General features: G+C 34.7%; 1 long non-coding RNA gene across 3 annotated transcripts in view; it reads right to left on the bottom strand.

Annotated features, from left to right (window-relative positions):
- The window catches only part of LOC144225189 (uncharacterized), a 158,234-nt gene that overhangs the window by 121,218 nt on the left and 18,098 nt on the right, over positions 1–18,918 (bottom strand). The window lies entirely within an intron of this gene.

The following is an 18,918-nucleotide window of genomic DNA, read 5'->3' as shown; positions in this document are numbered from 1 at the left end:
TCTCAACATCTTCCAGTAATAGGCTCTCCTTGTCCTCATGAAAATAACCTACAATGTGAAGAACTACAGTCTGGAGAACATTAATGAGTTCATGATCAATAGTCTCTCCTAGTTATGGTGTGAGTTAGGCATGAGTACATAATGCTTGGGTGAAGGTGGTGGTTCAATAAATGAAATCATTATTAGTAAGTGAAAAATAGTTGATATTTAATTTGGAAGAGCTTCCCGCCTGAGGGGCAGTTAATATTAATGTATTTGGTTCACATTTTTATGGGAATATTAAGAGAAAAATTTCATGGGAGTAATATTAAAATCAATGGAAGTAAAATGTTAGGAAAAACTTGCCACATTAGAAACCTATTGCTATAATTATAAAATTTCAATTTTTTTTCGTATTTTCTTTCTCAGGCTCAACAGAGTTTAAGATTTGAATTAAGGGCTTAGAAGATTTTTTTTTTCCCTCCCTGTAAAAGTCAGTAAATAAAGGACATTGAGAGAAACAGGACTGTTTGATGATCCTCCCCCATGATGTCACCGCAAACATAAAAAAATCTAAATGGTGGCTCACTAGATAATGTCTGAATAAAACGAATCACAACAAGTCTGCAAAGCACTTTAGGCATTTTAATTACACTTTTTGTTTGCTGCATATTTTTTCCTTTCCTCAGGGACTTTCAGTGGGAAAGGAAGCTGTGCCCCTGAGTAACAGCTCCCAGAATGCACCATGATTCGTGCTGCATTTGAAGCCTCAGCTCATTAAGGACACCTATGAGTTTCTTCTTTGTTTTTTAAGAGGGCAGAATCCAGTAATAACTCAAATGCTCAGACCTCTCCCCAGACGTCATTTTTCTTACAATCCAAGAGGAGCTGATTCAAGGTCAGAGGTCATAGGCTGTGCTCCCATTTGCCAGCTGGCAGTAAGCTCCAAGGACAGAGGGTGCAAGAAGCATGACGATTCCTGAAGATGCTCCTTCACAAAGCATTGAGAATATCCCCACGGATACCTCAGAAATACTCATTTTATGTCAGTTTGGTGGGTTGGAGAAAAGGAGGTCAATTTTCTGGGGTAGCTTTCGAGAGCTTCACATGCCATGATCCCATCTCACTGAGGCTGACTTTATTTTACACTAATACAATAAAGCTTAAGAGAGGATAAAAAGTTTCTATTATTCTGTCCTGTGACTCAGAACAGAGCAATACTGACTAAAAGGCAAACATCTAGAAACATCAGGTGAGGGAGAAACAGTGGCTAGTATGAACATTCTATCTAGAATAAGAAAACTTTCATACAGATGGGAAATCATGATATTGAAATGTTGATCTACGGTAATTTGGGGTGAGTTCTTTCCTCAAACTTATTCCTCAGTTTTTGTGCATTGGTCCCATACTACATTCAGAATTTGACTGCTTTTCTTTTCCTAAATGGCTAAACTGAGATGCTGTGTGTAAGAAATGGAAAGTGACAAGATATGACCAAAGCATTGGAAATCAATCCAAACTAAATGTGCTTCTTAACTATAAGTGAACAGTTGAAAACAATCCTCTTTTATAGCCATGGAGATAAATACTCTGTTTTTATTAGGAAAAAATTGCTTTGGACTGAATAAAGTCATTTGATTAACAAGTCAAAGCAGATGGTTTATTGATGTTTCAGAAAGGAGTTTACAAGGTCTAGTGAAAAAAGAGACCTAGCTCTGAATTAACAAATTACCCTGGTATATAGGACATTGACAGTTCACTGCTAATAGATTTATGGGCTACTGCTGGGTTTTTCATCCCTATTTGGTTTATTATGATAAAATATTGGGGCATGGGTAACCTATAGCCTTATTGCAATATACCATATTGACCTTTGAACTTTAGGACCTGACAGCAAAACTATGTATTAGATTTTTAATTTGTCTTAATCTAACAGGATCAACATCAGTGTTGTGTGGTTTATTTTGAAGAGGCCATCCAGTGTAACTAACACATGGTATACTGGCTTGGGATTTGCTAGAACTCAATAAATTAGTTCTCAGAGGTTATAAGAGTCACATGTTAAAATCCAGAAGTCACTGGTGAAATGGCATGTGGTTTGAGTAAACAAAGTATCTGTAAGGAATCTCAATGTTCAATTCAGAAGGAAGTATTTTTTTGTCTCATGGGAAATTTCGGAATCTTTGTATTTGAGAATGGATCTTCTGATTTCAGTAAATTTAATTTTTTATCCAGAAGTTCTTTTTTCAAAATCTGGCTGGATATTTGATACTGCTTCTTCTCATTTTCCATTCTTTTCATATATCTTTGAATGTTTAGAACAATTATTTTATCATCTTTATCTGGTAATGCTATTACTAAAAATTCTTGGGCATCTCATACTGCTTTGTTCTATCTGTCAACTCTTTGGATAAATTGCTTTCTGCATTTCCTACTTTTGGGTTATGAGCTCACTTTTAAGTGGGATTCGAATTGTGGGAATCCTTGAATAGTTATGTTCCTCCAAAATTGTTGCTTTTGATTTGTATAGGTGATGCATGAAACTTTTCGGTCTAGGTTGATTTTCATGTCAGTTTCTGAGTTTAGGAATTCCTGAACCATGTAAACAAGGTAAATTTGATCCCAAACAGGTATGAGGGCAGGCCTATGGCTATTTAAACAAAATTAGACATTTCATTTTTGTTTCTCTGTCTCTCTCTATCCTGATCTCCTTAATCCAGAGCCCAAAGGGAGTGAGACAAGTCTTCTTGACAAGCTCTTACTGTTCCAGTGCAGACTTTTTTTTTTTTTTTAGTTTGATCCTTTTACTTTGGAATCTCAGTTACAATTCTGTGCCTTTCATAGTTCCAAGTCCAACATGGCACTTACAGTCAGAGACCCTTGATAATGAGACCAGCAAATTCCTACAGGTAGCTACCATGTTAACTCACACTTAATCAATTTCTTTATCATCTTAATTTTCCTTATTTTTCTGTTACCTCAGTTATACTTTCAAAAAGACTTTTAAGGGGCACCTGGGTGGCTCAGTCAATTGTATGTCAGACTCCTGATTTCAGCTCAGGTCATGATCCAGGGTCGTGGAATCAAGCCCCACATCAGGCTCTGTATGGAGTATGGAGCATGCTTAAAATTCTCTCCCTCTCCCTCTCTACACTGCCCCTCTTCCCAGTTCTCACTCTCTCTCTCTAAAAATAAAAAGATTTTTTAAATAGCTGGCCCTGAAATATATGACAGCAATGTTCAGGTTGACAAGTCCACCAAACTGTTAGGACTGGTAGTCAGAAGTTTGTTTTAGGAATGTCCCTTTCACATAAATGAATTAAGCTGAAGCAGGAAGGAAACTTAAGGCTCAGAAAATTTATCCTACCAACTTCATTTACTTTGTAACACTTTTCATGACTGACCTGATTTACTGTATTAACCTATATACCTCATAATTACATGCTTCTATTCACTCTATTTTCTATATTCTGGGTATAGGGTTTAATATTTTAGGACAGCATATGGAATAACACACTAACCGCCCTTCAAAAAACTCCATGTTTGAAATACAGGGACTGATATTTAAACGAACAGTTTTAGGTAAATTATCAAATCATCAAATTTTCATGATAAACATTTAGCCTGACATGGCATTTTCAAAGGGATTTTACATGAATCATTCCAAATATTGGAAATTAGTGTATTAAATGAGCTCACAGATATGTTTCAGAAATCTGCAGCCCTTTAAACAATTCTGTTTTTCCCTAAGAGTAGTCACCAACCAATGTATATAACTAATGCTTCACTCTTCTGTGACTCCTACATTCCCTGCTGCCATAATGCTGGATGCAATATGCTTGAGCCCAACATATACATGTCAACACATATTGACACTATAAACTAAAATATAATGAAAAAGAAGTGATAACAGTTTGAAATGTATACTTTTGAAAGTTATCTACCCTCTTTCCAGATAGAGAAAAGATTGAAACAAGGATGAGGAAAAAGCCAACAATGAAGAAAGAAATACGTTTGTTATAGTTTTTCTCCAAAGAAATCACGGATATGTTTCAGAAAATATGTTAATTCTAGAGCATGTTATTTATATAAAATATTTAAATTACTTTTCTCACCCTGTGATTTTGGAATAGTACTTATTACAAAGACGAGAGAGAAATCACTTAGTGATAAAGTAATTCAAGGGCTCTATAAAAACCATTTTCAAAGTACAGACAATAAAGTTATTGTTGCTTTACCCATATAGTGAAAGGAGACTGAATCAATAGCATTTCTCCCATCGCTTCTCTCAACCTTAAAATTTTGCTTTCAGCAGACCATGGGTAGAGACAAGGATCTGTTTAGCAAAAATGTTATTTCAAATTTTAGTTTTGTAAATACAGAAGCAAGATTATTGAATTGAATGGAAACAGTGGTACATCGATATTTCTGTCCTTGCCCATTTAATTATACCAAAGGACTTTTACTTGGTAACTCAACTTGTTATTTGGAAATGGGGTTCTTACTCCAAAGATACTTTGATACTTAACTCATCATCTGATGATTTCTGTTTATGGTTTCTTGTTCAGCACACACACACACACACACCCTAAATACTTTATATTGATACTAACAGTCAATTCTCCCATTATATAAATTTATTTTTTCTTCTCAGTTTCAAAAAAAGGTTAAGAATAAAAGAAAAGAAGGATCATTTAAAACATATGTCTAAGATATTGCAACATTTTATTGTGAAGCTAGAGGAAGAAATGGAACAGAAGAGTAGTTCTGCCTTTTGAGAGTTATACTATACACTATTAACTCTGGTACAAGAACAAAAAGTCAGTCCTAGATTTTGGTAAATTGTGTAAAAGAAGATGAATTAGTGACATTTCCCATAGGAACTTAACTGAAAAAGGCAAATTTATTCTGAATTGGTGGAAGGAAAAGTATCCAAAATCAGATAGTATGTGTTTATTTGCACCAAATTTTAGCTTTGCAGTGGTACTAAACAGTATTTGCATCTGAAGATGACATGGTGATAAGACATGAAAGTATCTTTCACTCCCTCTGCCACTTTTCTTTAGTGACTGGTAGACAGCTGGATACAGAAATTCTTATGACTTGTTCTGCAGCCCCCTTTCTGTCCACTTTACTACAATAGGATCTGCAAAAATAATTTGAAAGGTTGTAAAATAATTTATTGTTTTCTCTAAGCCTTCTTTCCTCCATCCCCTTTACACTTTCCACAAGCACTAGGTACCCTCCAAGTGAACTAATCCTACTGTAAAGTATTATTTCTGGTCTTTATTCTCATCTATGAACTGTCCTCAGTTTTAATTATATGCCTTCAGATGAACTCTCATGGAAATTACTATTCTTTATTTTTGTCTTCACTACAGACTTCACTTTCTATCATTTATTTTTAAGTTATTTTCTTTCTCTCTTTCTGTCTCTTCCCCAGGCACTGTCTCCGCTTTCTCTCTTCATCCATGAGAGGGGTATTATATAAAAATACAATTCTAGAAACTCAGTTTCAGCCTCAAAATTTCATTCAAGAATCCTTACTCTTTGGAAAAAGAAACCCCAATTATCAATAATATACTTCTAAATATCTAGGTAAATGCACTTACTTTTTGTAAATGGAAACTTAAAATTATAAACCTGAAAATGAACCTAGAGTAAGAATACACAAGACTTGCTACATGATATAGCCCAACCAGATAAACCAAAGGATAATAGGATACTTGAACATCTAGGAAGCGGGACATATTGCTAGGTGACTGGAGCAGAATTTGCTTGCTATAGTTCAAGGACAGAATCATGACAATGTGGGATCAGTCTAGAGAGTTAGCTTTAAACAATGGAGAGATGAAAACCTAAGTGTTTTGCTTCAGTGAAAGCACCTCTAATGAGATCAATGGCATGTTTCAGTAAAGAAGTAAAGCATTTTGAATTTTGTGTATCTTTCAGATCTGAAGTGATTTTCATGGCTAGGCTATAGCCATCCCTTCTTCCTTTTAAGCAACCTTTAAGAGTTGAGATGTGCTCATAGAGAAATATACAATAGGCCTCCAAGACAAAGCAACCCAGTTTTAAGAGCCAGAGCTGTGATAGAAGGCAGAGGCATAAATAAGTGCCAGCCTAAGCAATGCACTGAATAACTTTGGTTTAGTTAACCCAGTCCTGCAAGTAGATCTGGTATGAACCCATAATGCTATTCCAATATATGCCATTCCCAAATTAGCCACAAAATCCCTTTTATAAGTTGCCCATGGCTTGTCTTTCATTTTGAGTTTCTAACCTATAAAGATAAATGAAATCATTTTTAAAGGTGGGAAAAAGCTTGGGAGTTTGTAACCACAAATGAATCAAATTTACGATGTAAAGGAGGGTTGCAGTTAAGCTAGGCACAATGGAAATATTATATTTTTGAAAAGAAAAGAATAAAATGAAGAATATTATGAATGAAATAACTATAGAGTAAATATCAAAACAAATGGGAGAATGATATAATATGCTAATCATCAAGGAAGTCAAAGGAGACAAAGCAAAATGAAACAGTGTTCACGAGAGGAAAAAAGGCAATCAGAAAGAATTAAAAGTGGATTCAGATGGAAGTCAGATAGGACTACTACAAAGAACAACAAATAAGAATTGGTAGGAATGTTAAGCTCTTCTGCTTAGCTTTCTGTGAAAAAGGCCAATAAAAAGACAATGAAAACATTATGCCAGACACCAGTAAGTGAATCCACCAGTAGACAAACTATGAACCTAAGTTAATACAGAGATTGGAAAGAGCAACATTTTATAAATTATATTTAAATATCAAGATTTAGGGGTGCCTAGCTGGCTCAGTCAGTAGAGCATATGATTTTTTGATCTCAGGGTTGTGAATTTGAGTCCCAGGTTGGGGGTAGAGTTTATTTAATCAATCAATCAGTCAATTTACAAATTTGTAGATTTATTTGAACTCCAGTGTCAAGAATAAAAATTTTGGAAACTCAAATGCTGACATTATTTTGATAGGAATTGCACTGAATGTGTAGACAGCTTTGGAAAGAATAGACTTTTTAACAATATCTGTTCTTCCAATCCATAAGCATAGAATATTTTTACATTTCTTTGTGTCTTCTTCAATTTCTTTCATATGCTTCTATAGTTTTCAGGGTACAGATCTTTTACCTCTTTGGTTAGGTTTATTCCTAGACATCTTATGGTTTTTGGTGCAATTGTAAATGGGAGTGATTCCTTTATTTCTCTTTCTGCTGCTTCACTATTTGTGTAGAGAAACGCAAATACTTTACATACTTTTTGAAAATATCCTGCAACTTTACTGAATTCATGGATCAGTTCTATGAGTTTTTTTGGTGGAGTCCTTCGGGGTTTTCCATATAGAGTATTATGTCACCTATGAAGAGTGAAAGTTTGACTTATTCCTTGCTAATCATTGGATGCCTTTTATTTCTGTTGTCTGATTGCTGAGCCTAGGATTTCCAGTACTATGTTGAACAACAGTGGTGAGAGAGTGGACATCCTGGTCATGTTACTGACCTTAGGGGGAAAGTTCTGGTTTTCCCCATTGAGGATATTAGCTGTGGGTCTTTTGTATATGGTCTTTATGGTGTTGAGGCATGTTTCTACTATTCCCACTTTCTTAAGGGTTTTATCAAGAAAAGATGCTGTATTTTGTCAAATGCTTTTTATCCATCTATTGAGAGGACCATATAGTTCTTATTCTTTCTTTTATTAATGTGGTTTATCACATTGATTGATTGGCGAATACTGAACCAGCCCTGAAGCTCAAAGGGTTTGGGCTGTTGTGTTTTCACTTTCATTGGCTTCTATGTATTTTCAAAAAATTTCTTCTTTAATTTTCTGGCTAACCCATTCATTCTTTAGTAGGATATTCTTTAAAAATCTATGTATTTAAAGGCTTTCCAAGTTTTTCTTGTAGTTGACTTCCAAGTTTCATGTCATTGTGATCTGAAAATATGCATGACATGATCTCAATCTTTTTACATGTTGAGGGCTGATTTGTGACCCAGTAATGTGATCTATTCTGGAGAATATTCCATGTGCACTTGAGAAGAATGTGTACTCTGTCATTTTAGGATGAAATGTTGTGAATATATCTGTAAAGTCCATCCAGTCCAGTGTGTCACTCAACCATTACTTCCTTGTTGATTTTCTGCTTAGATCTGTTGATTGCTGTAAGCGGGGTATTAAAGTCCCCTACTATTACTGTATTATTATCAATGAGTTTCTTCATGTTTCCAAGTAATTTATATATTTGGGTGCATAAAATACTTACGATTGTTAGATCTTCTTGATGAAGAGACCCCTTAATTATGATATAATACCCTTCTTCAACTTGTTACAATCTGTTTTAAAATCTAGTTTGTTTGATAAAAGTATGGCTACCAAAGCTTTCTTCTGTCTTCTGTTAGCATGATAGATGGTTATCCATCCCTTCACTTTCAATCTGCAGGTGTCCTTGGATCTATAATCAGTATCCTGTAGGCAGCATATAGATGGATCTTTTTCTTAATCCATTCTGATACCTTCTATCTGTTGATTGGAGCATTTAGTCCATTTACATTCAGAGGGATGACTGAAAGATAGGAATTTAATGCCATTGTGTAACCTGTACAGTTAGTGTTTCTGGTGATGTTCTCTGGTCCTTTATAGTTTTTGTTGCTTAATTCTTTTTTTTTTCCCTCCCTCCAGTGTCTCTCCCTTAAAATACCTTGCAAGGGCTGGTTTAGTGGTCATTAGTTTTTGTTTGTATGGGAAACTCTTTATCTCTCCTATTCTGAATGAGAGCCTTTATGGATAAAGAATTCTTGGTTGAATATTTTTCCCATTCAGCACATTGGGTATCTCTTGCCACTCACTTCTGTCCTGCCAAGTCTCAGAGGACAGATCCACTACTAACCATATGTGTCTACCCTTGTTGGTTAAGGACTTTTTCTCCCTAGCTCCTTTCAGAATTCTCCATTTTTGTATTTTGCAAGTTTCACCATGATAATGTCATGGTGTTGACCTTTTTTTTGTTGTTGATTTTCAGGGGAGTTCTCTATGCCTCTTGGACTCGAATGCCTGTTTCCTTCCCTAGATGAGGCAAGTGCTCAGTTATAATTTGTTCAAATAAGCCTTCTGCTCCTTTTTTCTCACTCTTCTTCTTCTGGGGATCTTACAGTATGGATATTGTTTCCTTTTATGGAATCACTAAGTTCTGTAATTCTCCCCTCATGATCCAATTGTCTCAATCCTCTTCAGCTTCATTATTTTCCATAATTTTTTTTTGTATCACCTATTCTCTCCTTTGCTTCTTCAATTCTCATTGTGATACTACCCAGTTTTGCACCTCAGTTACAGTATTTATTTCAGCCTGACTAGTTCTGAAGTCTTTTATCTCTGCAGCAAGGGTTTCTTTGGTGTCTTCCATGCTTTAAGCTCAGCTAATAATCTTATGAGTATTGTTCTAAATTCTTGTTTAGATATATTGCTCATATGGGTTTTGAGCTAGTCCCTGGCTGTGATTTTTTCTTCATCTTTCTTCTGGAGAGAATTCCTCCATCTTGTCTTTGACTAAGTTTCTGTCTTTTGCGTGTTTTAAAAGCTTGTTATGTTTTTCTGTACTTGAGAGTAACGTTATATTAAAAAGGGGTCATGCACTGCCCAAGGCCTGGCACTTTAGGAAGTGTTTCTGGTGTATTCTGTGTGAACTATGCTATTGCATTTTGGCTGCTGTTTCCCATTGAGAAGTCCTCAGCAATCTGATCTCAATACAGCTGTGTTTGAGGGACAAGGAAAGCGCAGGGTCCCCCTACTTCTCTGCGTGTCTTAACTTCTCCCCAGAACAATTCTACAATTATTTTAATATTTGGTTAGTTTTTTTAAAAAGCATGAAAAAACATAAGAGTAAATAATCTGAGATTAGGAAAAAATTCTTAGGAATATTCTCTGAAGAGATAGCACAATTTAGTAATTTAAAAGACAAAGACCAAAGTGGAGGAGTTAGACTCAGAATAAATCCCTATTTAAGTGAAATGTAATCCTATATTTAAAATGATGAATTCCTGAAAAAACTACACAAAAAGAGGCAAGCAATAATTCTAATCTTAACTTTCATTACAAGAAAATATCCCCCATCATCTTTCAAGTGGTTCCTAATAATACTTTGCAGACTCTAAGGCCAACCCATATAGCAGTTTAATGTAAATTTTAGGTAACAATGATGTTTTCTGATAAACCTAAGTAACTTGTTGCCTTAAAAAGCATTAGACCTTGGTAAATAAGAAGAAATTTACAGATATTATGTATGACAGATCCATAGAAAGTTCTAAGTGCTCCTAGAAATCTCTAACCATTTAAGATGTGACATACGGTAGACAACCACTCTCTCCCACAAAACGTGCTTTGGCATCATTTTTGGAAGCTATATACCATGCTAGTTGAGCTGCTGGTATGACAAAGTTTACTTGTTGGTAGTAAGTTTAAGTGTTAGGTTTCTTGTACTTTTTTCATAAAGAATGTTTATTCTTACCATGGCTATATTGGTTGTATTTCTAATGGAACAAAGTGACATACTCTACCAAAATTTACATTTAAAAATCAGTATCACAACCTAAAAAATTTAAGTCTAGCAGCACATTTCCTGAGAGAAGTCATATCAGCTCTTTTTTCCCTCAGCCTTACTAAATTATATATGTACATGTGAGTGTGTGTACATGTGCATAGTTTTTCCCCAAATAACTATGGTGAGGATTAAAGTTTTACAACTTTGCCAAACATCTTCAGCATTACTATAGTAGCAAAAGAAAATTTCTCATTTTTGTGCAACCATAAAGAATCCAGACCTCGTTATATCTTTGCAATAGAAAGCACAATAGAAATAAACATACATTGCATTTAACCAAAACCTACCTTGAAGTTTGCAAATACAAAACATTTTAGCAATAAAGAATTTAAAGGTGCCAGAGTTACATGCAATTACTTCAACTCATGCCTCTATCAAGATCAATATATCACGGGTGATGATAGCTGGGGCAAAGCAAGAAGTATGATGAAAACAGGCTCTGATAAACAAGCTTCAGAATGAATGAAACAGAGAAATCTGGGGATTTCTTAGAAGGTGGATTTTAATTTGTTAATTATGGGAGAGTCAGAAGTCACAGGCTAAGTCAATAGGTCTTAGGATGAAATTTGAAGAATCAGAAAGTCTACTTGGTACTTACATGCAAAGATGTTTCCAGGTGGTGGAGCCGATAGGAGAAATCTACCAACTACCATGATATAAACATTAAAGCTAAGTCCAGAGAAATATGCACTTTTGCACAATGAAAAGAATGGACTAATAAAATCTTGCTACTACAAACAAACAAAAAACCCAAGTAATTTAATCTCATTAGCATTTAATCAAGTTTCCATTTTGTTTTAACAAACACTTTGTTGCTTAGGTTATTCTCCTGTTTTGTGATCTATTATAAAAATCATTTGATGAAAATACAGCAACTTTGTAAGGGCCAGAATTCATGTCTGTCATTTTTGTGAAGAATATTCAGGAAATGATTTAAATGAAAGATATTGATTCTACCTAGAATTAGGAGCTCTTCTCAGCTACAAATATTCAAAATCGTTCCCACTATTTTGTCTATACCACTACAAAAGATTTAAAGATAAAAAGATACAATAGGAAACAAAGACCTCGTGGTCAAAGAACTAGTCTCAGTTTCTAAGGATGATACAGATATTAGGATCTAAATAAAAAATAAGAAATGGTAACAAATGGCATCTAGAATGACAAGGATATTGAGGAATATGTGGCTTTCAAAAGAAGAAATTAAGTGCTAGATGAGCAAAATTAGATGTTTAATATCAACAGTATATTCTTCTATGCTTAAGTCAGTGGACTTGATCAATTTACTATCTATTGTAAAGTGTCTTGAAGTGACCAAAGAAATGAGAGCTATGCCTTTGACAGCTGGGTTAGGATCAAGTTATGACAAGATTACCGCAAGGAATATGAAGAAGGCAACTTTATGGAGTATGCTATAAAAATGTTTAAGAAAATACTGAATAGTATGAGCGATTTCAGGTATAGAAGCATCAGGCCCCCTTTTATGTCTTATCACCAAGTTTTTCTTAGAATTAGTGATAAATGTGCGTATGTCTAGCCTTTTAACCTCTCTATACTTCTGGTGTTCAGGGTCCAGTATTTTCTGAGAGTTAAGAGCAGGCTATTCAGTAATAAATAATTCAATAACCAAGTGCAACACCTTGGCAAATAGAGCCTGAATTAAGGGAGCAGTTTTTGTTGCACTTTATACATTCTTGTTGTATACACATGGAATTTGCTCTATTTTATATAAAAGAACTGTATCTCTACAGTAGGGAGGTTTACTGAAAAACAAAGAGAGATGATACTCTTTAATTTTGTGAAGATTTTGAGACAACTATATTGTGTCTGTACTCTACAGACATTCAAGCAGCCAAATAATTAACATAAAATATCCTCAAAGCATGGAAAGGGACCTTAGAATTTATTTGGTCCAGTCTCCCATCCAATATAGGATTCTCCTGAGTTTCTTAAAAATACTGTGTTGTTGAATATCCTTTCCCCAAACATATGAGGTGTTCCTTCCTTCATGTCTGTTCACTCCATGACCTCATACGTAAGAGGAGGAGGTTGAGACAAATCTCAAATATTTTTTCTAACTCAGTGATTTTCCTAAGTATTTTACTTGTTGGAACCTACTGAGCCCAAACATTATGTGTGCCCTCAGGATTACAGTTTTTCGGTGCAGAAGTTAAATAGGTATTCTTAAACCATAAAAATAAAAATTCATAGACTTTTTGTCGAGATTTTCAAAAGCATCTATTATTCAATACTTAACTATATAGAGTTATCCAGAAAAAGATTTCCTCATACATTATTCTGAATGACTCCTTGCCAACAGGTGATAATGTCTTAAAGCTTCCTGATGTATGCTGTGATCACTGGAATACTGCATTACAATTATAATAATTCTGATCTCTGTTTTCTTCTTATAGTTGTTATTCAGTTAGGTCTTAATTGCAAAAACACTTCTCAGATGTTACTCTACTGTATACTCTAGGTGCCATTAGAAGCATATACATGTATTTACAAATAAGGCTTCCATCATTGTGATGCAGATGTGACATAAGCTTCAGTCAGCTGTAGTAAGTAATGAAGTGAGGCTATTTTAATTTAATCCTAAATGAAAATAAGAATTGATTACAAAGAATCTGTAAATTTAATTTGGGAGACAAGGGAAAAGGTTAAAAAGAGGTAAGTACTTTGAGGCTTAGTATAACTTGTATATACATCTCAGCAATGGTCATCTATGTGGGGTATGAACTAGAATCAGCAGTTATGAATGGAAGGACTGGTAAATACTTCAGTTAATTTGCTTAAGATAAATATACTTGTTGGCAGTGTTCTCAGGCTTAATCATTTTTATTACTATCTCTATTTTGTCAATGGTGGTTAAATACCAACTTGACAAAAAAATGAGTTCTGTCCTCCAGATTTCATTTTACTAGAGGTCTGAAGAACAGACCATGCTATTCTTTCTTTGTGTCATGTAGTATATGTAACCATAATCTTGAAAATAACTATCATAAATTCTTATCTATTTTGTTATTCATTTTCACCCTCAGGTCTTTTTGACCATTTGATGACTTTCAGATTTCACTGTTTCTGAATAACTACTCTGTTTTATTGTTTTTTCCCTAATGCAGTAGCAGTTTCTATTTTGGAGGGATAGAATCTCATTTTGTTGTCTCCATATTTCTAAGTTCTCTGGATACCTTTATATTGCTTTGCTGCCCTTACTGCTATTTGCAGTTTAATATCATCTGTGAATTTCATTAACATCCTTTTTACTCCCTCTTCTACATCATTAATGCAGCAGCTATGTAAGACAGGACATAACACTGATCCTTGCAGCACCCAGACATATTCCCCAACTTGATACATTTCCATTTATGGTTTATCAATATTTTTTATGGTTCTCTAGCCAGTTTTGAATATATGTGATTCTGCTTAAAAACAGGACAATCTGAATTAATTGTGCACGGACAGCATGAGACACTGAATCACAGTTTCACTAATATGAAAACTACGACAACCACTGTATTTTTTCATTTACTAATACATCTAAAAAACTCACAGTTTCAGATTAGCTTAACATTTGTAATTCTAGTGATCTTTATCTATCTATCTATCTATATATATATCTACTCCTCTTTTAATATTTGTACCATTATTTTCAGGTAATGAATACAGATGATATTTTTTGAACACTTTTTTTTTTTTAAACAAATAGTTTATTGTCAAGTTGGTTTCCATATAACACCTAGTGCTCATCCCCACAAGTGCCCTCCTCCATGCCCATCTTCCCCCTCCCCCCTATAACCATCAGTTCTCAGTTTGTTCTCAGTATTCAAGAGTCTTTCATGGTTTGCCTCTCTCCCTCTCCCCCACTATTTCCCCCCTTCTTCTCCCTCTTGGTCCTCCGTTAAGTTCCTCCTAATCCTCCTATACGTGCAAACATATGGTATTTGTCCTTCTCTGCCTGACTTATTTTGCTCAGCATAACACCCTCAAGGTCCATCCATGTTGCTACACATGGCCAGATTTCAACAATAGCCAAAACATGGAAAGAGCCTAAGTGTCCATCAACAGACAAATGGATCAAGAAGATGTGGTTTATCTATACAACGGAATACTACATGGCAATGAGAAAAAATTGAACACTTTTTTTAACTTTTAGTTTTTTAATAATTTTAGATTTATAGAAAAGTTACAAAGATAGCAGAGTCAGTTCCCTTTAATCCTTCCCCCAGCTTTCCCTATTATCCATGGTATATTTATAAAACTAAGAAATATACAATGATATGAAGTAAACTAGACTTCAATCACATTACACACCCATTTTTCTCCTAGTGATCATTTTCTATGCAAGGATCTAGGATACCGCATAGCATTTGGTAGTCATGTCTCCTTAGTCTCGAATGATCTCTGACAGTTTCCCAAAACCCTTGTTTTTTTATTCCACTGACACTTTTGAGGTGTGGTCAGATATTTAGTAGAATGTTGCTCAATTTGGGTTTGTTGGATGTCTTCTTGTGAAAAGACAGAGGTTATATTTTCTTAAGAAGATTCTTACATAGGCAAAATACTCTTCTCACTCTATAACACTGGGGATATATGGCACTAGTAGGTGTTTAAGGTGGTGTCTGCCACATTTTTCCATGGTAAATTAGAAATTTCCCTTTTCCATATTCTGTTCTATGCATTCTCAGTGGGGTTATTATGATACCCTCAAGGGAGTAAAAATTAATTCCTGAGGGTAAAAAAAAAAATCTAACTCTTTATGCATAAAACATGTATATATAAATAGTACATAAACAGATGTATAGTATATTTACAGTATCAAAATTTCATCTGGGGTAGGAGGGCATTATGAAAAAAATGTATAAAAGGGTTCCTGTGTCTGTGTGGAATGGGAGATAATTTTTAAAAGGGGGAGTACTGGCAGATACTGCTGTATTCATTGGAAGCAAGTCACTAAGCTCATCCCACACTGGAAGGGAGGAGAATTAAGCTCTTCCTACTAAAGGACAGAGTATCTACAAATAATATTGGGAATTTTTCTCTAAAAACATCTTTTCCCTTTTTTCCTTTTGGTCCATGTTCTGTCAGTAGTTTCTGTGCTTGTTTAGGTGTTCTAACAAGCAGATGCCAATTAGAAACAAACAGAAAATTTGGGGATTTACTTATAATAAGTGATGAGAAGGGAGTAAAGGATGGTAAGAGAGACTTCTGACTGTGATGTAGGTCTGGTACCTGTGATGGAAAAAAAAAAGGGAAGGAAGAAAGCTTGGGTAGGAGTGTCAGACTGCAGCACAGTTCTAAGAAAGTTTTGGCCCAGCCAATGGTATGTCCCTGAAACAAAATTTCCCAGTAAAGGGGTGCTGCATGTCATTGGAAAGAGTCTGCCTTACAACTCTCACTATTTGCAGGCATTGCCTGGAAAGATCACTTGGGAATCATTGCCTTGGCATGAACCTGGGAGTGGGTCTAAAGGGCAGCAGCTGTGGCCATCAGTAAATCATGTTCCCTGCAGCAGGAAATCTAAGCAGTACATCTTCAGGCCCATCACAGTCCATAGTTGTATTAAAACTCCAGAAATTATTTTTGAAAGAACATTACCTAATTCTTCCCCTATTCTAGGAAGTTTTTACTTCTTGCTTTTCTAAAAATAGCTGCATACAATACAGCTATTGTTAGCACTTCTTAGAAACTGCTTAAAAATACTTATAAGCAACTTCTTAGAAACCATACCTTTGTTTTTCTATTTAAAAATACTTTAAAAGTGCATTAATGACTTATGGCATTAATAAACACTGAAGTATCTTAAATTAGATAACCCTCCCAACAATAACAATTACAAACTCTAAGATATAAGTAAACAACTATTTGAAGACAATTTGAAACAATAAATAGCAGGTAGAAACTGGAGGGTATATGACCCTTGAAATAAGGAAAGCTAATACATGACATCTACAATTTTCTAACTTTTTCAATAAGGTTATTTCCCAGTCTGTATGGTGAACAGGGAATACACCTTATCAGAAGGAGCAGTCTTGGTGGGGCTGAAGAGTCAGAAATGGCTGCTGGAAGACCTCAAAGTTGAAAGAGGAAGTCTCTAAAGGGGAAACCACTGAGCACTGGGTGAGGCTTGGGGGGTACCTCCAAAATCTGCATAATGCATTCCCACAAATCCTTGGCTGATTCCTGAACTTCTTTTGTGGAGGGTAAGATGCAAGAAATCAAGAGAGAAGCATAGCTATTAAGTCTAAAACAGCTAAGCAGATGGATCTATTGGATTCAGAACATTCCACCCTAAAACACATTCTTCACAAGCGCACATGCAACATTCCTCAGAATAGATAAGTTAGGACAAACTCAATTTTGTCCTAATTTCAACAAATTCAACTAATTTCAACAAATTCAAAAAGACTGAAGTCATTGCATTCATCTTTCCTGACAACACTACAGAACTAGAAATCAACCACAAGAAAAATTTGGAAAGAACATGAATACATGGAGGTTAAATAACATGCTTCTAAACAATGAATGGGTCAACCAAGAAATAAAGAGAGGAAATTAAAAAAATGGAGATAAATGAAAATGAAAACACAACAGACCAAAATTGGGGGGTTGAAGCAAAAGCTATTCTAAGATGGAAGTTTATGGCACTACAGGCCTACTTCAAGAAGAAAGAAAAATTTCAAACAACCTAACCTTATACCTGAAGTAACTAGAAAAAGAACAAAATCCCAGATCAGTAAAAGTAAGGAAATAATAAAGATTAGAGCAGAAAGAAATGACATAGAAACTAAAACAAAAGAACAGATCAATAAAACCAGGAGCGGGTTCTTAGAAAATATCAGTAACACTGATAAATCTTTAGCCACACTCATTAAAAAAAAAAAAGACTCAAATTAACAAAATCAGAAATGAAGGAGAATAACCAACACCAAAGAAATACAAAGGATTAAAAGAGATTAGGAAAAATTATATAGCAACAAACTGGACATCCTAGAAGAAATGGATAAATTCAAAGAAAAATTTAACTTCCCAAAAGTGAATCAGGAAGAAATACAAAATTTGAACAAATTACCAGTAATGAAATAGAGTCAATAATCAAAATACTTCCCAAAAACAAAAGTCCAGAACCAGATGGTTTCACAGGTGAATACTACCAAACATTTAAGTAAGAGTTAATACCTATTCTCAAGCTACTACAAAAAACAAAAAAGGAATGAACACTTTCAAATTCATTCTATAAGGCCAGCATTACCCTGATATCAAACAAGATAAAGACACTACAAAAAGAGAGAGAGAGCAGCACAGGCCAATATCCCTGATAAACACAGATGGAGAAATTCTTAACAAACTAGTAGCAAACTGAATCAGACAATACTTAAAAAATTCATTCACCACAATTAAGCAGGATTTATTCCTGGGATGCAAGGGTGGTTCAACATTCACAAATCCATCAATGTGATATAACAACAACAGAAAGGATAAAAACCATATGGCCATTTGAAGAGATGCAGAAAAAAACCTTTCACAAAGTATCACATCCATTTATAATAAAAACCATCAATAAAGAACATACTTCAACAAAATAAAAACCATACATGAAAATCCCACAACATCATCATTAATGGGGAAAAACTGAGAGCTTTTCCCCAAAGGTCAGGAACAAGACAAGGAGGTCCACTCTTACCACTTTTATCCAAATAGTACTGGGAGTCATAGCCACAGCAATCAGACAAGAAAAAAAAAAGCATCCAAATTGGTAAGGAAGAAGTAAAACTTTCACCGTTTGCAGATGACAGGATACTATATGTAAAAAGCCCTTAAGATTCCACCAAAAACAGAAAAACTAGAAGAATAATTGAACTCAGAAAGGTCAAAGAATATAAAATCATCACACAGAAATCCACTGCATTTATATACATTAGTAATGAAGTAACAGAAAGAGAAATTTAAAAAAAAGTCCCAACAATCACACCAAAAATAATAAAATACCTAAAAATAAATTTAACCTGTACTCTGAACACTGTAAAACAGTGATGAAAGAGAAGATGACACAAACAAATGGATATTCCATGCACATATAATGTAACAATAAATATTGTTAAATATCCATATTACCTAAAGCAAACTACAGATTTAATGCACCCTTATCAAAATGCCAATAGCATTGTTCACAGATCTAGAACAATTCTAAATTTTGTATGGAACCACCAAAGACACCAATTAGCCAAAGCAATCTTGAAAAAGAAGAAAAAAGCTACAAGCATTGCAATCCCCAATCAAGACATTCTACAAAGCTGTAAGAACCAGAGTAT

The sequence above is a fragment of the Crocuta crocuta genome, unplaced genomic scaffold, assembly GCF_008692635.1.
Source record: "Crocuta crocuta isolate KB4526 unplaced genomic scaffold, BGI_CrCroc_1.0 scaffold388, whole genome shotgun sequence".
Classification (NCBI taxonomy): domain Eukaryota; kingdom Metazoa; phylum Chordata; class Mammalia; order Carnivora; family Hyaenidae; genus Crocuta; species Crocuta crocuta.
The sequence above is the reverse complement of the archived record's forward strand: the minus strand, read 5'-3'. Positions and strand labels throughout refer to the sequence as shown.